Consider the following 7,272-nt stretch of genomic DNA (forward strand, 5'->3'; position numbering starts at 1 on the left):
AGTCCCAACACCAAACTTAGAGTTTGGATATGGGGTCTTAACACCAAACTTAGAGTTTGGTTGTGGCCTCCCAACACCAAACTTAGAGTTTGACTGTGGAGGCTCTTCTTGACTCTGAACTGAGAGAAGCTCTTCATGCTTACTCTCTTTTGTCACAAAGGGATGGCCATGTGCCTTAAACATAAGGTAGTCCCCATTCAATTGAAGGACTAATTCACCTCTGTTGACATCTATCACAGCTCCTGCTGTAGCTAGGAAAGGTCTTCCAAGGATGATGCATTCATCCTCTTCCTTCCTAGTGTCTAAGATTATGAAATCAGCAGGGATGTAAAGGCCTTCAACCTTTACTAACACGTCCTCTACTATTCCATAAGCTTGTCTCAATGACTTGTCTGCCAATTGTAATGAGAACAAGGCAGGTTGTACCTCAATGATCGCCAGCTTCTCCATTACAGAGAGTGGCATAAGATTTATCCTTGACCCCAGATCACATAGAGCTTTTTCAAAGGTCATGGTGCCTATGGTACAAGGTATTAAGAACTTGCCAGGATCTTGTCTCTTTTGAGGTAAAATGTGCTGAACCCAGGTATCTAGTTCATTAATGAGCAAGGGAGGTTCACTTTCCCAAGTCTCATTACCAAATAACTTGGCATTCAGCTTCATGATAGCTCCTAAATACTGAGCAACTTGCTCTCCAGTCACATCTTCATCCTCCTCAGAGGAAGAATAGTCTTCAGAGCTCATGAATGGCAGAAGGAGATTTAATGGAATCTCTATGGTCTCTATATGAGCCTCAGATTCCTTTGGATCCTTAATAGGAAACTCCTTCTTGCTTGAGAGACGTCCCAGGAGGTCTTCCTCTCTAGGATTTTCGTCTTTCTCCTCCCTTGTGCATTCGGCCATATTGATCACATCAATGGCCTTGCACTCTCCTTTTGGATTCTCTTCTGTATTGCTTGGGAGAATACTAGGAGGAGTTTCAATGACTTTCTTACTCAGCTGGCCCACTTGTGCCTCCAGATTTCTGATGGAGGATCTTGTTTCACTCATGAAACTGAAAGTGGCTTTTGACAGATCAGAGACTAGATTGGCTAAATTAGAAGTGTTTTGTTCAGAATTCTCTGTCTGTTACTGAGAAGATGATGGAAAAGGCTTGCTATTGCTCAGCCTATTGCATCCACCATTGTTGAAGCCTTGTTGAGGCTTTTGTTGATCCTTCCATGAGAAATTTGGATGATTTCTCCATGATGAATTATAGGTGTTTCCATAAGGTTCACCCATGTAATTAACCTCTGCCATTGCAGGGTTTTCAGGATCATAAGCTTCTTCAGAAGCTGCCTCTTTAGTACTGTTCGATGCATTTTGCCATCCATTCAAACTTTGAGAGATCATGTTGACTTGCTGAGTCAACACTTTGTTCTGAGCCAATATGGTATTCAGAGCATCAATTTCAAGAACTCCCTTCCTCTGAGGTGTCCCATTATTCACGGAATTCCTCTCAGAAGTGTACACGAATTGGTTATTTGCAACCATGTTAATGAGTTCTTGAGCCTCTTCAGGCATTTTCTTTAGGTGAATAGATCCACCTGCAGAATGGTCCAATGACATTTTCGAAAACTCAGATAGACCATAATAGAATATATCTAATATGGTCCATTCTGAAAACATGTCAGATGGACACCTTTTGGTCAACTGCTTGTATCTTTCCCAAGCTTCATAGAGGGATTCACCATCTTTTTGTTTAAAGGTCTGAACATCCACTCTAAGCTTGCTCAGCTTTTGAGGAGGAAAGAATTTATCCAAGAAAGCCGTGACCAGCTTATCCCAGGAGTCCAGGCTATCCTTAGGTTGTGAATCTAACCATATTCTAGCTCTGTCTCTCACAGCATAAGGGATAAGCATGAGTCTGTAGACTTCAGGATCAACTCCATTCGTCTTAACAGTCTCACAAATCTGCAAGAACTCAGTTAAAAACTGGTAAGGATCTTCAGATGGAAGTCCATAAAACTTGCAGTTCTGTTGCATTAAAGCAACTAGTTGAGGTTTAAGCTCAAAATTATTGGCTCCAATGGCAGGAATGGAGATGCTTCTTCCATCAAATTTGGACGTGGGCTTAGTAAAATCACCAAGCATCCTCCTTGCATTATCATTATTGGGTTCGACTGCCGTCTCCTTTTCTTGTTCGAAAATTTCTGAAAGGTTACTTCTGGATTGTTGTAATTTAGCTTCTCTTAGTTTCCTCTTCAGAGTCCTTTCAGGTTCAAGATCAGCTTCAACAAGAGTGCTCTTGTCCTTGTTCCTGCTCATATGAAAGAGAAGAAAACAAGAAAAGAAGAGGAATCCTCTATGTCACAGTATAGAGATTCCTTTATGTTAGTAGAAGAAGAAAGGGGAGAAGAGTAAAGAAGAATGAATAGTCTGTATAAAGAGTAAGGATAGCGGAGGTGATAAGAGATGAAGAGAAGTGTTAGTAAATAATTAAATAAATAAAAAGAGATGAGAGAGGGAGAAATTCAAAAATAAGTTTGAAAAGGAGTTAGTGATTTTCGAAAATTAAAGATAAGATAGAATTAAAATTAAAATTTTAAAACAAAAAGAATTTTTGAAAAAGAGATGAGATATTTTCGAAAATTAGAGAGGGAAAAGTAGTTAGGTGGTTTTGAAAAAGATAAGAAACAGACAAAAAGTCAAAGAGTTAGTTGAAAAAGATATTTAAGTCAAATTTGAAAAGATAAAAAGATAAGAAGTTAGATAGGATATTTTGAAATCAAATTTTTGAAAAAGATAAAATTTTGAAAAAGATAAGATAAAAAGATAAGATAAAAAGATAAGATTTTTAAGAAAAAGATATTTTGAAAAAGATTTAATTTTTAAAAATAAAATTACTTAACTAACAAGAAACTAAAAAGATAGGATTTTAGAATTTAAAGATTGAACCTTTCTTAACAAGAAAGTAACAAACTTCAAATTTTTGAATCAATCATATTACTTGTTAGTGTAATTTTGAAAATTTGATATTTTGAAAAAGATTTTTGAAAATTTTCAAAAATAAAAAGAAAAATGGAAAAGATATGATTTTTGAAAAAGATTTCAAAAAGATAAGATTTTTAAAAATTGAAAATTTGACTTGACTTGTAAGAAACAACTAATTTTTAAAATTTTTGACTAAGTCAACTCAAATTTTCGAAAATTAGGAGATAAAAAAGGAAAAGATATTTTTTTGATTTTTGAATTTTTTTTTATGATGAGAGAGAAAAACACCAAAGTGACCCAAAACATGAAAATGTTGGATCAAAACACAAGATGCATGCAAGAACACTATGAATGTCAAGATGAATGCCAAGAACACTTTGAAAATCATGATGAACATCAAGAACATATTTTTGAAAAATTTTTTATGCAAAGAAAACATGCAAGACACCAAACTTAGAAATTTTTAATGCATGGACTTCTAAAAAACGAAAAATGCATATGAAAAACAACAAACAACACAAAACAAGAAAACATCAAGATCAAACAAGAAGACTTACCAAGAACAACTTGAAGATCATGAAGAACACTATGAATGCATGAAATTTTCGAAAAATTAATGCATAGATTTTAGAAACATGCAATTGACACCAAACTTAAAAATTGACTCAAAACTCAAACAAGAAACACAAAATATTTTTTTGGTTTTTATGATTTTATGATTTTTTTATATTTTTATTATTATTTTTGAAAATATTTTTGGAAAAGAAAAAAATAACGAAAAAGAAAAGAAAATTTTGAAAAAGATTTTAGAAAAGAAAATTACCTAATCTGAGCAACAAGATGAACCGTTAGTTGTCCATACTCGAACAATCCCCGGCAACAGCGACAAAAACTTGGTGGACGAAATTGTGATCCTCAAAGTTGGTCTCTTTGTATTTGTATGAAATTTAAATATTGGCTCTATCAAAAATACCCCAAAGAGATCATGGTATGATGAATTGGGATCTTAATAATCCCTGGTAATGGCACGTGTGATCACAACTCCGTTCAACTTAACCAGCAAGTGTACTGGGTCATCCAAGTAATACCTTACGTGAGTAAGGGTCGATCCCACAGATATTGTTGGTATGAAGCAAGCTATGGTTACCTTGTAAATCTCAGTTAGGCAAATTAAATGGTTTATGATAAGTTCGAAAATAAATAATAAACAGAAAATAAAATAGTAAATAGTTACTCATATAATTCCATGGTGGGAATTTCATATAGGCATATGGAGATGCTGTGCTCCTCTCGAATCTCTACTTTCTTATTACATTCATCCAATCCTTCTTACTCCTTTCCATGGCAAGCTGTATGTAGGGCATCACCGTTGTCAATGGCTACATCCCATCCTCTCAGTGAAAATGGTCCTATGCTCGGTCACATCACGGCTAATCATCTGTCGATTCTCAATCAAGTTACAATAGAATCCCTTGATTCTTTTGCGTCTGTCACTAACGCCCAGCCTTCAGGAATTTGAAGCTCGTCACAGTCATTCAATCCCATAATCCTACTCGGAATACCACAGACAAGGTTAGACTTTCTGGATTCCCGGAATCCTACTCGGAATACCACAGACAAGGTTAGACTTTCTGGATTCCCATGAATGCCGCCATCTATCTAGCTTATACCACGAAGATTTTATTGGGGAATCTAAGAGATATGCGCCCAGCCTAAAGTAGAACGGAAGTGGTTGTCAGTCACGCGCGTTCATAGGTGAGAATGATGATGAGTGTCACAGATCATCACATTCATCAAGTTGAGGTGCTACGTATATCTTGGAATAAGAATAAAAGAGAATTGAATAGAAAATAATAGTAATTGTATTGAAACTTGATGTACAGCAGAGCTCCACACCCTTAATCTATGGTGTGTAGAAACTCCACCGTTGAAAATACATAAGTGAAAGGTTCAGGCATGGCCGAATGGCCAGCCCCCAAAACGTGATCAATGGCCTCCTAAGATGAAGAATAAAACAAAACTGAGACCAAAGATGAAACGTGGTCCAAAGACAACTAATACACTAGTAAAAGGTCTTATTTATACTAAACTAGCTACTAGGGTTTACAGGGGTAAGTAATTGATGCATAAATTCACTTCCGGGGCCCACTTGGTATGTGTTTGGGCTGAGCTTGATCTATCCACGAGCTGAGGCTTCCTTTGGAGTTGAACGCCGAGTTATAGCGTGTTTCTGGCGTTCAACTCCGGGTCGTGACGTGTTTCTGGCGTTTGACTCCAGACAGCAGCATGTACTTGGCGTTGAGCACCACTTTATGTCGTCAATTCCCGAATAAAGTATGAACTATTATATATTGCTGGAAAGCTCTGGATGTCTAATTTCCAACGCCGTTGAGAGCGCGCCATTTGGAGTTCTGTAGCTCTAGAAAATCCATTTTGAGTGCAGGGAGGTCAGATTCCAACAGCATCAGCAGTCCTTTTGTCAGCCTTTTTCAGAGTTTTGCTCAAGTCCCTCAATTTCAGCCAGAAATTACCTGAAATTATAGAAAAACACACAAAATCATAATAAAGCCCAGAAATGTGAATTTAACATAAAAACTAATGAAAACATCCCTAAAAGTAGCTTGAACTTACTAAAAACTACCTAAAAACAATGCCAAGAAGAGTATAAATTATCCGCTCATCACTTTCTTAATAAGAAAACACCATACTTAAAATTTTTCAATCACAATAATAGAATGAGACTAAAATTTCGAAAATTATGAGCAATTAAAGGAAATGATATATTTTTTATTTTTGAATTTTATGAGGAAAGAGAAAAACCACAAAATGACACCAAACATAGAATTTTTAGATCAAAACAAGGGAAACGAACAAGAAAGCTTTAAATGTCAAGATGAACACCAAGAACAAATTTTGAAAATTTTTAAGAAAATAAAAACACAAAGGACACCAAACTTAAAATTGTTTGAAAAGAAATGAAACTAGAATCAAGGAAAAGAAATTAATAAAGAAAAACAAGATTTTTGAAAATGTTTTTGAAAAGAAAATAAAAAGACTCTAAACTAACAAACTGACAATTTTTCCTAATCTAAGTAACAAGATGAACCGTCAGTTGTCCAAACTCGAACAATCCCCGGCAACGGCGCCAAAAACTTGGTGCACGGAATTGTGATTCACACTTTTCACAACTCCGGCGCCACTAACCAGCAAGTGCACTGGGTCGTCCAAGTAATACCTTACGTGAGTAAGGGTCGATCCCACAGAGATTGTTGGCTTGAAGCAATCTATGGTTATCTTGTAAACCTTAGTCAGGAGATTAATAATGAAAAGAGTTTTGTTTGTATAAAGTAAAAGAACATGAAATGAATAATACTTATTATGCAGTAATGGAGAACATGTTAAGGTTTTGGAGATGCTCTGTCTTCTGAATCTCTGTTTTCCTTCTGTTGTCTTCTTCACGTACGCAAGGTTCCTTCCATGGCAAGCTGTATGTTGGTGGATCACCGTTGTCAATGGCTACCATCCATCCTCTCAGTGAAAATGGTCCTCTACGGTTTACTGCATGGCTAATCATCTGTCGGTTTTCACTCGTGCTAGAATAGGATCCATTGATCCTTTTGCACACTGTCACTGCACCCAACATTTGTGAGTTTGAAGCTTGTCACAATCACCCCTTCCCAGATCCTACTCGGAATACCACAGACAAGGTTTAGAATTTTCGAATCTCAAGAGTGCTGCCAACTGATTCTAGCTTATACCATGAAGACTTTGGTTTCACGGAATTGAACACTTTGTTGTCAGGAGAGGGAATCAAACTCGTGAACCAGGAATCCAATAGATACACGTTCAATCTAAGGTAAAACGGAAGTGGTTGTCAGGCACGCGTTCATAAGTTGAGAATGGTGATGAGTGTCACGGATCATCACATTCATCATGTTGAAGTGCGAATGAATATCTTAGAATAGAAATAAGCGTGATTGAATAGAAAACAAAAATAATTGCATTAATCCATCGAGACATAGCAGAGCTCCTCAACCCAACCATGGGGTTTAGAGACTCATGTCGTAGAAGATACAAAGTCAGATGTAAAATGTCATGAGATCCATAATAAATATCTAAAAGTAGTTTTTATACTAAACTAGTAACCTAGGTTTACAGAAAATGAGTAAACTAGGATAGATAATGTAGAAATCCACTTTCGGGGCCCACTTGGTGTGTGTTTGGGCTGAGCATTGAAGCTTTCACATGCATAGGCTATTCCTGGCGTTTAATTACAGCTTTTGTGCCAGTTTGGGCATT

At 36.5% G+C, this 7,272-nt stretch overlaps 1 non-coding gene across 1 annotated transcript; it reads left to right on the forward strand.

The window, feature by feature from the left end:
* Window positions 1-1,666: 1,666 nt before the first annotated feature.
* On the forward strand, window positions 1,667-1,770 carry LOC112699775 (small nucleolar RNA R71). The gene has a single exon (XR_003152714.1). It is a non-coding gene; the product is annotated as a small nucleolar RNA R71 (small nucleolar RNA).
* Window positions 1,771-7,272: the final 5,502 nt, after the last annotated feature.

Source organism: Arachis hypogaea, chromosome 6 (assembly GCF_003086295.3).
Source record: "Arachis hypogaea cultivar Tifrunner chromosome 6, arahy.Tifrunner.gnm2.J5K5, whole genome shotgun sequence".
NCBI classification, from domain to species: Eukaryota; Viridiplantae; Streptophyta; class Magnoliopsida; order Fabales; family Fabaceae; genus Arachis; species Arachis hypogaea.